We start from the raw sequence: 16,173 nt of genomic DNA on the forward strand, positions 1-16,173 counted from the left end.
ACACACATATTTCTGACTGAAACCATTATTAATTAAAAATGAAGCGCAAGATGCTAAACATGTGCATAGATGCATAGGAGGTGCAGCATGCCTGGTTTGACATCAGAAAGTCAAACATCCACAGTCAATACAACTAAAACAATTTGTAAACTCTGCTGTGTGATCATCTGGACTGAGGGTTTCCTGTGTGCGAGCGCCTCTCCTGATGAATGAAGCCCGACTGTAGCTGCAAACAAGTGAGATTAAACCGTGGCCTGTGCTTGTTTGGACACTTTTCTGCAATAGTGTACTTTACACCGTGAGCGTGTGTTGACTTCTGTTTTCCCCTGCCTTTTGTTTGTGTGTGTACATACAGAGTTTCATGTGTGTGTGTGTGTGTGTGTGTGTGTGTGTGTGTGTGTGTGTGTGTGTGTGTGTGGTTGTGTGTGTCTGGTGTTTTATCATTGGAACGCTAAAGAGTCATTGTATAGGATCTTACTGTGAAAGTGTGTGTGTGTGTGTGTGTGTGTGTGTGTGTGTGTGTGTGTGTGTGTGTGTGTGTGTGTGTGTGTGTGTGTGTGTGAGAGAGAGAGAGAGAGAGAGAGAGCGAGAGAGAGAGAGAGAGAGAGAGAGAGAGGAGAGAGAGGGAGAGAAGAGGACAGAGAGAGGCAGTAAAGCCATTTTAAAGCTATTGAAGGTCATTGTTCGCTCACTCTGTTTTATGCGCACTAAATGCTGTGTGAGGTCAGCAGCTCTGGCTTCATTTTTATAGATCTGCGCGCGAAATAATCCGATCTATACCATCAGCAGTGAGATCCCACACCAGCTGTGTAATTTCCCCAGATGATTTGATCATTTTACCACTAATATTACAGCGCTACTGCTGAATTTCTGTTTTTGCTGATATTGCTGATACACTGATATTAACCTGTGGATGTTTGATTCCGTCTTATAATCCCCCCTCTCTCTCTTACTCCTCCCCCTCCTCCTCTCTCCCTCTCTCTGCAGGGCTGCGCTTGTGCTCCATTTCCCAGAACTACCAGCGCGGCCCTCATCATCAGCATCATCACTACAGAGGAAAAGTGTCCCACTGGCGCTCCATCAAGTCGCTCTCCAGCAAAGGAAAAAGGAAATATCGACATCAATAACGCTCGCGCACTTACGAGCTGGTCATAATAGGCTACTTACGAGCGCGCAACCATGAGCGTGTGGCACACGCTCCAATAAGCACATCCAGACCAATTCCCTCAATATAAGAGGGGGTGAGGGGGGTCATGCCTTCGTAGTGATCTCGTAGCACAACATAGGCTACTGTGGGAAATTTCATCTTGTGTCGACGATCCAACCTCATTCACATTTAGCGTGGAGTTTTAGTGTGATGCGACAAGTTGCTCGCGCCGCGCGCAGTGTGGAAGAAATCGATGGAGGAGCAGACAGGCGGGCGAGCGCTCATCCAACCGGAGGGGAGGGGGAGACGCATTCTCCCCGAGTACACACAAGCAGCGGCCACATCCACTGTAGACAAATCCGTGTTCAGTGACGTGTTTTGTACTAGCCTTTTTTTAATATATACACACTGAACCATTTTCCATCTCAGACTTAAATTTAACCGGGACCTGAGACTTCACTCTTTTTTTTTCTTTTTGCTCCTAAATTCATGATTTTTAATCACCCCTTTCGATTTAATTATTTATTTTGTTGCCTCGATAGACCCGTTATTTAGCGCCGTCCACCTCCTCTCTCCTGTTCCCTCCATCCCCTTCTCTCTCTGGGAGTGCAAGGCGCTGCAAAGCTCGGAAATTTAAAAAAGAGAGAGAGAGAGAGAGCCTGCAGGTAAGACCGCCGTAAGCTTCTTTATATATAATTGCATTGAGACACTGTTGTTTTGACTTTGCAGCTTAATGAATGACAGTTCATCCAGGCTCATTTTCATAGCACATTGATTTGTTTCACGTTGCCTGCAACTTAACACACTACTGACAGTGTTGATATCGTAATTCCAGAAAAGAATAATAATATTTCTCAGACTTTCACCACCCCTCTCCATCTCTCTCTCTCTCTCTCTCTCTGATTAAATGCTGAATGATAATATTCCCACCTATTTTGCGCGGGCCTATAATTAGCGACCGCAACGTCTATTATGCAAATGATCATTTTAATAGCTCGTTTTGAAGCTCTGCCTGCATTCACGCCGCAGCAGTGGAGACTAAAATATCTGCTGCGTTCACTGACATGATCGGCCGCTTCCCCGAGGATGGAGAGTTATTTCAGCGTGTGCGAATGCGAGTCTCGGTGTGTCATTCGTGTCCCAGTCCGCTGAGTTTTCTCTGTACTGGTCTCTCGATGCTAGGCGTCCATTTTCCACCGTGCAGCCTATGCAGGCAGGGTGATGTGTGTAGCGTACTCTGTTAACAAATGCACCGCAGTCCGCATCACTATAAGTCAGCTCTGCACGCTCTCGGCCCCGTGGCTCTGAGCTCGTATGTGTCTCATCAGTGTGTTATGCACCGCTTTGGAGTGCAGGGCCAGCATCTCATCTTGGCTCCATGTTGAACCTGGGCCACATCATTGCATCAGACGCGTATTTTTTTTCCATTATTTTCCACAGTCTTCTCTCACTGAACAACCTGTGCAGCTTCGACAGATCCAGAGGTAAAGGGCACCGAACACCTGGCACGCGATCAGCCATTCAGTATTCATCACAGCTCACATCATGTCATTGCTAAAGGAGGACTGAAACGTCTTGAATTGGAAATTATGTAGGAGTGTGCACTGCAGTATTCAGGAGTTTCTGTGCACTGTCAGCAAACAGCACAGTGACTTATACCTGTCTTCATTGTGCCTGCAGCCCATGGCAGGTTACAGCTCTGAGTGTTTTCTCAGAAATTTTCATTATTCAATGAGAAATACGCTGTTGTGCTCGCCTACAGTGTTGATGACTGTAGTACAAGTTTATACCCACTAAGCTCAGCTTCTCACTGAGTGCTGCATCTATTCCGTTTGGGGACCAGCCTTTGGTTTTAAAAAGCCAGCATAAATGACCGTCAGCGCTCTGCTTTTACACTGTTCATTTATACCCTTGTTTTGTTTTGTTTTCTGTCACTTGATGTTGCAAGTTTGCTGTTGAACTTTTCCTTTGTGATCATGCCAAATGCGATTGCCACTGGGTGGCAGCTAAACTGAAATATTTGTGCATTTCTTAAATATTATCAGCAATGAGATAATGGATGAGAGCCTAAAGTTGTTCATTTCTTAACTACACCTCAAATCATTAATTAACTGCGTGTAATTCTGCGCAAATGCATGCAGTTACTGTTTGCGCTATAACTTAAGTTGTGTGACTTAATGACAGTGCAAGTGCAAGTTTCATGTTACACACTGCACACCGAAAGGGCCTAAAAGGTTCGGTTATGTCTGATGAGAAATCAAAGGTGTCGTTTTTGTATCACGCTGCTGCCATTTGCCGCCCACCTCTTTATCAGCTATCAGTGATTCTTTCATTAAGTGATCTTGGCCCTGTCACACCCCCTCAGTTCCTCCGCCTCCCACGTGCTAAACACCGTCTGTGCCGTGTGTGTGATGTACGTGTGGCCTTGATGATCGTCTCTGTGGATTTTGGATCACTTTCAAAACCCCTGAGTTGGCTCTAAGATCTGCTTTTTACACTCTAAGGTGACTCACTGCAGTCAATACTGATGCGTAGCCCAAACAGGCTGTAGGTGTGATTTAACGCTGGCCAAATTATAATCATCTAATGTTCAAGCGGTCCACAACAATCGGAAAGGATCTCTAACTTTTGACTGTTTCCACTCGTTTACCTGTCTCGCTTAAATTTCACTCCTGGTTGGTCTCTTTCTCTCTCTCTCTCTCACTTTCTCCCTTTGAGGAGAAGTAATTCTGCAATGATCATCACATCTGTCATGTAGCTGTTGTTCAGAGGATCAATGCCTTTGCTGCAATTTTCTTGATGGTCTGAGATTTCACACTGTTCATTCCTCTCTTTAGTGCAGGAGGAAGCCCGGTGCTGTACAAGAGCCACAAATGCCTCAGTTTGAAATACAGCCCCTTAACAATCTAATGTTCATTCACATTACTGCATAACTTTTCATCTCTACCCTATTAGTAAAAAGAAACTCCTGCATATTTAAAGAAAAAGTCTAAACTTACACTTGTAGCAAGTCTTGCAGTATTGGGAAAGCTTACATTCAATACACAACACTGCTTATAACTCCAGTGAGCAGAGGCTTTTATCCAAAGCATTCTAAATGACTCCGTTCTCAGTGGCTATGACCCATGCATCAATTAACCCAGAGCTTTGGTGTTTTTAAGTGCTTTGTTTAAGCTTGTATAGCCTAAGAGCAGGGTTGTAAGAGCCTGTGATTGAACCGTGTTGTGTCAGTGATATGCTGTTAGCTGACCTGTCCGTGTGTGCAGGAGCATGCAGCATAAAAACACGACAGAAACCGTGTTAGCATGTCTGATAGGCCAGCACAAGGCTGTAGATACAGGTTGCAGCACCTGTAACTAAATCCCACAAACAGATTACAAAACGGTGTAGGTGTGAGTGAGAGTCGTAGTTGTTTATATTAGAATATTGAAGCTGCTCACACATGAAATAGATTATGTGACTCAGAGTAGGTGCAGACATATCACTCTACTATTAAGCCTATGAGTAAATAAATGAATGACTATCTGCTAAACATCTGTTTGAGATTAGCTGAGTGATTAACAGAGCAGACCCCAGGTCCACAAGAGTTTGCTCATTTACATTTGTCATCAACTCTTTTCCCTATTTATTTATGAAACGATCCAGAAATTATCTAGTATGCAGATCTTGAGAAAACTCTGCTCAACAGTTTCTTAAATAGGCTTATGTGTATTCTCATAAACCTAGGGATGTCACAGGAACCAAGCGTCCTAGTGTATCGTTACACACTGAAGAAAAATGACACCCACAAGTGCAGGAAAAACCACACTCGGAAAAGCAAAACCTCATGATGGTGACTCGTGTAGCTGCCACAAGGCAGTAAGAGTCGGGTTTGAATGTACTTTGTGTTGTTACCCTGAATTCCTAGTTTTTTGATACAGCTGGCATTACCATTGTAATCAACTGAAAGGTTTGCAATGGGTAATGTTAAATGTACAGAGGAGGTCAGGATAAGGTACAACAGTGAGTGTCTACAGCCATGTGTAAAACATGCTGGAGACTCTGTCATGTTTGTGGCTGCACTTCAGTCATTGGTGTTGGGGATCTTGTCAGAATTGATCAAATTGGGAAGGAAGAAAAGTACCATCAGATTCTGATCCACCATGCAGTACCATCTGGAAAGCATCTGATTGATAACAGCTTGATTTCTTATGACGATGATCCCAAACACACTGCCAGTGCACTAAAAACATACCCGGATAGAAAAACCCACAGTTGAACACTGTCAGCAATGGATTGGTCTCCCTTGGAGCCAAACCATGATTGTTAGTCCAGGACTGATCCATAGTAAACTCAACATTAGTGAACCAGTCTGGGATCATCTTGACAGAGAACAGAACAAAAGGCAGCCAAAATCCGAAGAAGTGCTTTGAATGTCCTTCAAGAATCCCAGAGAATGACAGGAACGCTTGCTTAAGAGAGTTCAGGCAGTTGAAAAATAAAGGTGGTCATACCAAATATTAACTTTCAAAGTCGTTAGAATTGTACGAACTGTTTTTGGCTTACATGCTTTATTTACATTTATGTTTGCAAGTTTTTTATTAAATCGCTGCACTTCTTCCCATTTTAATTGCAAAATGTAAAGATACAATCGGTGGCTTTTTCTGGCAACAGGCGTGTTTGGAATCCCAACACAGTCAGCTGATCCAAGCAGAGGTGGACAGAGCGTAGACGAGTAAATAAATCACCAAACATAACAAATGTTCAGGAAATCAGTTTATGTTTCACATGTCTGAAAGAAAATCTGAATATCATATTTTTAAACAACTGGCTGAGATCTATCAACGAAAAACGTATTAATTATAACATTTATCATTTTTTAAATCTTTCTTTGTTTTTCAGTTTATACAAAAATAAAAAACACCCATAACATCACTGCATCAACCTAAGAAATAATGAAGATGATGCGGCAAGTGTTTAACTTAGTATCTTTAGTTACATATTTAGATATGCTACATATGTTGATATTCTGTTTAGTGGGGTTGAGGACTCATTTTTACCTTCTCATTAATGAAGATTTCATGCATTTCTTACACGATGCATAAGTGGTGATAAATTCTGGATAGTACTGGAGTTTGTGTGGATGTAATATACACATTCCCCTTTGCCATAAATCTGAGCATCCCGGACCTAACACCCTCACAGTGATGCCTTCACCTGGTGGCCTGTTTGTCAGACAGTTAAAACATCTTTAAATCACCTGCTTGGGCTTTAGGTAAGTTAGATATTTTGTTAACAGGAACCAAATCATAATCAAAACAGGCACCACATTAGAACTACTCATTTATGGTGAAACCTATTAACTATTGTTACTTTATTTGTATTTAAGTGCATTTCTTTGAACATAAATTATAAATCAACTGGAAAAAAATGAAATAAATAATAAATAAATGTGAACTGAACTAAATATGCCACAGCAGGACATTGTGTATTTAGACTTTAAGGGAGATGCAAAAGTGAAGAGGGAGAGGGATTCAAAAACAGAATGAAGTACAATAATCAATCACTCACTCTGCAGGTGGGGGGAGAGATATAGGAGAGGTGGAGAATGAACTCAACCTGGGTGACTATTGTCTTGTGTAGTTTGGGAGATGATTGGATGATGGGGTGGGTGCAGTTTTCTCTGGGATGGAGTCGGGTGGGCTGCCCCGGACTCTGTGGGGCTGGGCGGTGCTGCTGCTGCGGGCCCCGGTCCGGATGGGCCTGGGCCCCCTTGCCCTGGTGGGTTCCAGATTGTGGGGGTGCCTACTCGGGTCTGCGGGGGAGCTGGCCCCAGGGAGGGGCCGCTTGCCCCTCCCTTTCTTCCCTCCCCATCCTCAGCTGCCTCCCTATTCCCGCTCTACCACACCCACCCACACACGCAGGGCTTGGGGTGCAGGTATGTCACCAGGGTGCAGGGGAGGCACTCCCCCTCTGTCCCCTTCTGGCTGCTTGTGCCTCAATTTTATTCTGCAACCTAGACATCCACATTACTCACACTCTCACATAACACATACATATAGGGCCTTGGGGGTGGGCACGTTTTACAGCATCCAGAGGATGGTCGGTGTACTCCAACCCACCTCTGGCGCTGGTGCCCTACCCTCAATTTTAAATGCATTTAGACACTAAGGGTTTTCGGGAAGAGCCGTGCTGCTCTCTGAGAGGAAGCTAGTACCATGCTCTCCTGAGTTTTAAATGCACTTTAGAACAGCACACAGCAACACTACATATGAGCGGGCGTAGGGAGGTTTGAGGTCTTCACTCACCCCGGTTCTGTTAGCCGTCAGGGCTGGGGGGCTGGGAGGAGGTGCTGGCCGTCAGACTGGGGTCTGGGATGCGGGGCCTCCCTGCTACTGCAGATAAGGAGGTGGTCCGCTTGCCTCCACCCCAGAGAGAAGGGTTACATCTCCTGGGTCTAGGTGCGGCTTGCCCCTCTGAGGGCGGGGGTACCTGGACCTGGGATATAGAGTATGTTTGGGGAGTGCGACTGTCTGTGCAGTGTCTATTTGTGTCTGTCTACACGTTGGGTGAGTGCCGAGTATTTGGTTGTGCATATGGGGTGGGAATGCACGTCTGTGTCCGCGTGTGCCTGTTCGTCTGTGTCTATATGTCAGGTTGGGTCTTAGACTCAACCTCTCTGGGTACATCTCAGGCCCTCTAAAGTACGGAGGCCTATCTCCCCTCACCACACTCCCTGCCGGTGGCTGATGCCCTCAGACGTTGGTGTGTTGGTGGTCCTTGTCGTCTGGGGCTGGGCGCTCATGTATGTACCGGCTCACTCCTGGTGGCCGATTGGCGGGGCCTGGCGCCTGTGGCCCGGCTGGGCTCCTTCCGGGGGGGGGATGCCCTCAGGCCTCTGGCCTCTGGGCCTGAAGCTTGGTCCTCTCTGGCACAGCTGGCTGCCGCAGAGCCCGCGGGCACGCCACTGCAACCCCCTCTGGCCTCTGCTCCGTAGCTGCGGGTGACCTCTCCTTTGGGGCTCTACTCAGCTCTTCCCAGGAGGGTGGCACAATATCGTTTATTATTTAGTATCTACTGTTATCTACTGCTAGCTAGTTTATTGTGATGGTGCTGTTTTTTTATTATGTTGCTCTTTGTTGTTTGCTTTCTCTTCTGTTTTTTTTCTCCATACAGGTGATCCAGGTGTTTTGTTTGTTTTTTTTCTTTCTTCCCCCCTTCTCACCGTCTCTTCTCCCCTTTGGTTTTCTTTCTCTCCCTCTCTTTCTTTCATTCTTTCTCCCTGTCCTATCCCCCAGTCATGTCTGTCCCGTTTGTAGCAACTGAAAATAAAATAAATTCATAATTATAATAAAGGTCAATCAAATGGACCAATATGGCAAGGCCATGATGATCCACTTGGTAAAATAAATCCGCTTGGCATCTTTCTTGGCCTTAAGACAACAATTCTGATGGCTAAAGATCCAAACGGGACACAAAAAAACCAAAAAAAAACCCAATAATCATTTCATCTCAATTCTCTCATTTTATTAATCATTTGAAGCCAAATGGTAATTAAAATTAAATTAACGAGACAGTCGTATAATGTATGAATCAGTAATGAAAATCTGTTGCAGGCCTAATTTAACTGCTGATCACCCATTACTGGAAGATATCTCCCTGGTTAAACTGGATAGGCACTTGTTTGAGTTTCCCAAAGTCTTGTTGACTAAACTCTGTATTAGAGCAGTAATAAAATAATTATAATCCCCAGTTTTTCTATCTTTACAAAGGCCAGCTTTCTTCTTGAGTTATTTGCAAGCTTGTTTCCTGGTTAATTTGTTTCTCCCCTGCTGCACTTACATAACAGGATAACTCACTCTTTTATGTATAATAACTATAAATTTAAAGGGCAATTTTGTGTTAGAATTGCTGTCAGAAAGCGGTTTAATCTGTGAAGACTGGAATATTTAAAGTTCATGGTTGCAAGTGTCCATGTGTTTAAGCATGGATTCACGGGTTCATGAGCATCCAGTCATTCAGAGACACTTTATTTTGAGAGCCTCTTAAACCAAGGTGTTACTGCCACTGCCTCCTCAGGCACTTCTGCTCAGACAGGCAAAGCCTTGGTCACATGGAGTCAGAGGATCTTAGCAGACTCTTCACGAGGGCTTAATGGCAGTTCAGCTACACTTTAAAGTACCTTTTAAAGATGACCTATTTTATGCATTTGTTGTCATCATTTTGACAGTTGTGGGTGTTAAAGGCCGCATATGTGCTTGGTTCGTTTGCATGTGGATTTCTTCCTATTTTTCTTTTTTTTTTCTTTGCATTCGCGTGTGTGTTTCTGCATGTGAGCGTGCAAAGATGTAAATGTGCGCCTGCCAGATGTGGGAGCTCAGCAATGAGCTCAGGTGTGTAGCTCTTTCTCACGATTAAGGGGAAAAATCACTGCGGCTACCAAAAGTCACTGCTCTGAATATTTGTGCATGTTTTCCTAATGTTCACTGCTGCAATCAGGACCTCAGAATAGAATACTCGGCTTGTATTTTTAGATCTGCCATCATAAGTAGGCCTAATGCATGTTTTTGGTCAAGCACTCACTTTTGGTCAAGCACTCACTGTTAGCTTATGTCATTTTCAATAACTACAGTCCCGATTCTGGTCCTGTGGAGACCAGACATAATTCTTCCTTCCATGTGATACCCTTGTGTGTGTGTGTGTGTGTGTGTGTGTAGATGCTGCACTGAAAACTTCCACACTCGCCCATGCAGGACCACTGCCTTTCACATGTGGAAAAACTTATTACGGCTGTCATCATTTATTCAACAAGCAGTTTGGAAGCTGATTTATGCAATGAATAGCTAATGGAGCAGCTGCTACAAAATTCAAATCTCCTGTGTGATTTATGGCTGTGTTATTAGCGCCACAACTCATTGGGCATGCTTGTATTTCATACAAGCAAGGTGGCCTGCCTTGCTGGGAATGAGTCACACAGGTAGATCTGATTATATCTGAAGGTTTTTTTTAGGCAAGTGAGAGCCTGGTTCTGTAATGGTCCCTGCAGCCGCTTGCTTCCAAAGCCTTTGTTTCTGCAGTAAGTCCAGCTACAGCTAATTGCCCCTAGCTAGCAACATACAATGAAGGCATCACTGTGAGGGTGTTAGGTCTGGGATGCTCAGATTTATGGCAAAGGGGAATGTGTATATTACATCCACACAAACTCCAGTACTATCCAGAATTTATCACCACTCCTGCAATCATTTGCTATTACGACCAGTGTGAACATTATTGCCGAGAAGAGTGGCTCTGAACCCACTATTTCATAATGTAAAAAAGGTGATGCTGCAGTGCACTCTTATGACATCGTCAGGCTTGCAACAGTTTAAAAAAGGATCAGAATTGAGCTACAGGTACTATCTTATTTATTTCTCACATTCTTCATCCTTCAACCTGGCACCTGCATTAAGCACGGTACACAATGGCCGCTGACAGTGTGGATTTGAGATTCAGGTCTGCTATGTTAGTTGTGGTTAATGTTGCTTTGATCTGCTAGCCTCAAGCAGGGGTGAGGAGAGAGTTAGAGGTCTGGCTAAGCTCACCTCTTTCATATTCAAACTCCCCCCTCCTCCTTTTTTTGTATTCCTCAGCTCAGATCAGCACTGAGTCAAGTGAAATCGCTTGTCAGATCTTGCGCAGCCCCCTTGGGAGCCACAGAGGGCATTTGTACAGATTTCTGCACATATGCAGTAGTACCCCACAGGACCTGCAAACAGAACTAAATGTGTAAAATCTTTTGTCCACATTAACGTTTGAACTAATCACTGTGACGCAACTATTGAAATAATACTGCCACTGTTAATTATCCACTATTTCCTCAGGGTGCAGTTAGAAAATCTTGGCCTTTAGAAGTCATCTACTCTTCAACCAAAAAACATATACAGACTTTCTATATATGCCACAAGGCACTTGAGTGCATTGTGGCCTAAACTTGAGTGCACTCCACCTGTGAGCCCTCCTGGCCTAAATGAATTATAAACAGACATTAAGCTTGCATTGGTGCATCATAAATCATTTTAACCTTGTTATCTTACACAGAAATGATAACAACAGACCTGTCCATATCTTAATAAAATACACAAAATCCTTCTGCCTGCCTGTCTGTCTGCGAACTTCTACCAAGTCAGAAGTTGAGCAGCCAAACTTGGCACACAGGTACATCATAGAATCCTCAAGGTTCTTCTATATCTATATCATGTATCACTATAATTTTATTCCAATAACATTTAAGAATTTAGATCCACAAAACCTGAAGTAAACATGATATATTATGACATCAACGTGTTTTCTGCCAACCACCTAACAATGTAGTAGAATTGCAGAGCATACACTACTCCAACATGTGCTCATTACATTCCAAATCTGTATCTCTAAATATCCAGAGCAACAATACATCTGACATTTCCTATCATGATATAAATTTTACTTTTTGATGAGAGAGAATACTTTACATCCAGCTTGGTGTAGGTGGACTGCTGCTGCTGCTGACAGCTGTTGCCCACTGCAAGTATTCCAAAGAGCAATTATGGGACAAACTATATTAAAATACGTTAATTCTTGATTTACAGAACATCCTGTTACTGAAAATGTAGCCTACGATTTTTAGAGTACATACTTTGTTAGTTGTTGCCTTGTTGCCCTGTGATTGGAATGTTGTCTCTTTGATTTTTTATTTTATTTTATGAAATGCAGTCATGCGGACAGTTTGTAAAGGTTAAGTAAGTTAGACTTAGAAATCTCGTTTAGGTTGGGTAAGTTCAAAGTAGTAAAGATGCCCAGTTTGTTGCAGATGGTGTATTCTTTCGGTAACACTTTGCAATACAGCTCGTTACTACGGGTCTAATTTTCCTGCAATAAAAAGGGAGTTCGATGGATTTTATTCAAAATTACATTGTAATTATATTTACATGAAAATATATAAAGGCATTACACAAGAATAAGAGGGTAACAAGTCAAACAAACCAGAAATTATATTGCAAGTAAATGTATGTAGTGCATAAGTAATTGTAAGTACTGGATAATTTCCCAGTAATGTAGACAAAGATGTACAATAAACAAACAATATTTTCCCATCTTACATTTTGGGGCAAGGTCCATATTATGTAGTGACTTCATCTTTCCTAACTTCCAGCTATTTTGCAAGGAGAGTGACACAAATTATACTGTATGTAATTTTAAGTAATGTGTGTTTACCTTTGAGCAAATGCAGTATTTTCCCATTTTATGTCGGGAGTACACCATATTATGGAGTGACTTAACTTTACCTTTTACGTCTTTATTTTTTTTACATCATTATTTAATATTCATTTAGCTAATGTGCATGATGAATTTTGTGTTATGCAGCTGTCCTTTTTTACTTACACTGTTCTTAAAATTACTTCAAATACAATGTGTCTCCTTTCTTATAAAATACCCAGAAGTTAAGCCACTTTATAATACTGAAAAGTCTTGTTCTTTCCCCATCTCGCATCGTAATTATGCTGATGTATTACCACACTTAAAATAACTTAAGCTTACAGTATAATTTGTATTTCTTTTCCTGCAAAATACCTGCATGTGTTGTTATGTATGCAGTACTTAAAATGACTTATGCACTACTGAAATTTACCTATAATATAATTTTTTCTTGGTTTCCTGTAAAAAGCTGACTGAGCCCCTTAATCTAGTTTACTACCTTTAAGTTTGTCCATCTAAACATTATTACAATGTTATTTACATGGAACAGCAAAATACATGGAAATTCCATTTAATTACAGAAGAATTATGTCTTTGGTTGCAGGCTGTATTATAAAGTGTTACCGTTCTTTCTGCTGCAAAAATGGGTTAACTCTGGCATGTAACTGATGTCCCACTTGTGTCAGTAACACAGTAGATCATCGAGTGTATGGATCGGCCAATCAGCAGTCAAGAGTACAACCCCAGTGCTTGCAAGATTAACAACACTGTCAGTTGCAAATGTCTGCTGACAAAAGACTCTGCAGAGCTCAACACTGACCACTAGGGGGTGGATGCTGTAGCCTCAAAATTATATCATGATATTTGCAATAATGGTATTTATCACTAATGATAATGATATTTATGATGATATAGAAAAGCAATACTGATTACATGATATATTAATGATTGCAGTTTGCAATACAGAAATATGTATTAGTGTAAACAAAACAAAAGATATATTCCATTGATGAAAGACTGCCTAAATCAAACTGTGAATCTGTTGCTGCAAAGTTTCAGCAGCACCACCAGAGTTATAGTCAAACAGTAGCATGTAGCCAGTTCACAGAGCTCAGGTAGTGTTTTCAGTGGAGAAGTAAAAGTGTTAACATAACTGTTTAACACTTTAACAGTAACTAACCTTGTAAGGCTTCAGGAGCTGCACAATATTGTCACATAATATAACTGAAAAAAACTTTCAGCCTGGGATGTTACATCTTGAGTCAAGGTTTTTAAAGCTGTTTAAGACCATTACCATATAATGTCATCAATATTTCCCATCCACTGTTTGCTCTTTCTGTCATTTGGAGTGCAACTAACCAGAGTTACAGAGATTAATTATTTACTCTGTGGTTTGTTAGGATCTTCTTCTCACATGCCATCATAGCCTGCTTATGCTCGACATTGTGTTTTTGCCTCAAGTGTTGAAACAAGTTTGTTGTTTCCATCTTTAACAAACAGTTTTGGGGGGGAAAGTATTGGAAAATATCTTGCAAATTGTTGAAGTAGTGCTTGGTTATGATTACTACCTTTTTAGGTAGAAATGATCATTCTGCCTAAAAAGAAAGGCTGGTGTGGTGCACAAGGGCGTGTAAATGCATGGCATCCCTATATTTTAATTATATTGTTATATGACACTTTTATTTTACGTAAAAGTTTATACCAGTATTTTTACAGACAATAGAAATTCCACTTTTATAAGTTCTCCATTTCCACAAGTGAACTTGCTGTTTGTGCCTTCCTTACACTGAAAAAAGCTCTGTAAAGTTACAATATAACGTACCATTGTGTTTTTTCTGTATTTTCTAACCAGACATTGAATTTTTTTAAAAAGATAATACTGGTTGTCAGTTGTATTGTGACCATAAAAAAAATATTTGGATCAAAAAAGAAGAAAAACAAAGCAAAAAAAGAAACTTTAAAGGACCGAACTTAATTATTTTAATGGTGAAGGAACTACTCCTTAAATAACCAACTGTGAGTCTCTAATTCCATAGCAGTTGAATTGACTCCTTTTCATTATCGTAGGGTTTGTGATTAATGTGATTAATAATAGTGTTGTATAATAACAGTACGTAGTTTTTTTTTTTGTCAATAATCAGGCCGTAAAGTAATATAGCCTGGTTATGGTACAGTGCTTCGCTCCTGAATGCAATCACCGCTCTGATGGTTTTTGAGGTTTTGTGATCAATAAGTGACATGATGTTACAGGGTTTAAACATTTCCACAGTAACAGCAACTCCCATCAGTCAGAGATTATATCAGTTTAGGATTGTAGGTAGAGTAGTTCTTTTCTGCAACATTTCAAATTAAATGCATTTTTGTCAAAGATTGTTAACATAATACGGACTTGTTGTTTCCACAGGAGCACAAAGCATTGTGGTGTCATAGCTTATAATAAGTCTACTTTGCATGGTTACAGCAGTATGGCTCATTATCAAAATGCCAAAGTGGGGTTTCATAGAGCAACAAAATCCCTGCATGGAGGAGGTTTTTGGTAGAGACAGTGTTATTGCAGTCTCTTTTTTTATTGTTTTACCTGATACAACCTAGCCTAAATCAGTATATGTTTCCCCAAAATACAAAGTCTTCTCATTTTAAACTGCAAAAGAAGCATGTCATGTTCACATACCCTTTTAACTACACCATAAAGACTTTTTAAAAAAAGCAAGACTCCTGTTAGCCTAAAGAAAAGTTACAATGCCTTCTCCCTTATCTGACCTTGAACCCCTTTAATATTTTTTGTGCAGCTCTTTAATTTTTTTTCATGGCCTCTTGTTCTTTCACGCTCTCTTGCTCTAGCTTCTGTGCCATTCTCTTCTTTCCCCTCTTTCTTAATTATTGCTGGAAAATAGAAATTACAGATAATTAAATGACAATTATGATCTCCGCCCACGCAGGGGAGTTTTTACTCGGGAGAGTAACTTTGTAGGTTATTCTTAAGGTCATTCATTACATGGAGTCAAAGACTATACACACACACACACACGTACACACAGATTAGATACTGTATTTTTACTCCTTGGAGATAGTGTAATCCCTTCTAGAAATGTATTTTCCACAGGGAGAGGCAGCATGTTGATAGGGTTGGAAGGTCATACGGCACACTCACACACACACACAATCACTTTCGCTTGTTTGCTTACACATATTCAACCACAGTGTATAAATAATAAGCCACACTGTGGTGGTGTCATTTGACAGTTTACATAATAAGATGCCTGAAAGCAGAGATACAAGGCTAACTGTCTAACCAAAGGGAGCTGAGGGGAACATTGCTGGGATTCAATAAGATTGGACTAGACCCATCCTCAGAAGCACTGGAGAGGAAATGTGCACACACACACACACACACACACACACACACACACACCGTTTCTCCTTCCATGTCTCTTTTTCTGTCTCAGAGGCAGCTCTGTTTTGGGCCTCACAATGCAAACAGGATGTAACCTATTTTGATCACGGTGCCATATTGCATCATCAAATATTAACAGACTTGACTGCACTGCATTATGTCTGCTAAATAATGTTTGCTGAATAATGTGTGCTGCTTCATCCTACCCTCGTGTTTGTTTCAAAACCCATCATACAAAGACGCTGAGAAAAGGAAATACTTCCTGTGCCCTCGGTAACGGATGCCGTTTAGTCTTTATTCATGTGTATTTATGAGCGTGCGTGCGTGTGTGACCCAGAGCATCTGTGTTGCTGTGGTCACACATTTATCTATTGATAAAGCTTTAGCACGCTCGTCCTTCTGCCCCGGCCTCAGAGTCAACACGCCGTTAGTGTCTTGA

The 16,173-nt window shown here is 41.6% G+C and overlaps 1 protein-coding gene across 1 annotated transcript in view; it reads left to right on the plus strand.

Annotated features, from left to right (window-relative positions):
* Nucleotides 1-1,025: 1,025 nt before the first annotated feature.
* cacng8b (calcium channel, voltage-dependent, gamma subunit 8b) overlaps nucleotides 1,026-16,173 on the plus strand; it is a 31,382-nt gene continuing 16,234 nt past the window's right edge. The window contains exon 1 of the mRNA XM_005925314.3: nucleotides 1,026-1,812. The gene's annotated coding sequence lies outside the window, so the exon portion shown is untranslated. The remainder of the gene's footprint in view (nucleotides 1,813-16,173) is intronic.

The sequence above is a fragment of the Haplochromis burtoni genome, unplaced genomic scaffold (assembly GCF_018398535.1).
Source record: "Haplochromis burtoni strain Fernald_Lab_line unplaced genomic scaffold, NCSU_Asbu1 Contig_80, whole genome shotgun sequence".
Lineage (NCBI taxonomy): Eukaryota > Metazoa > Chordata > Actinopteri > Cichliformes > Cichlidae > Haplochromis > Haplochromis burtoni.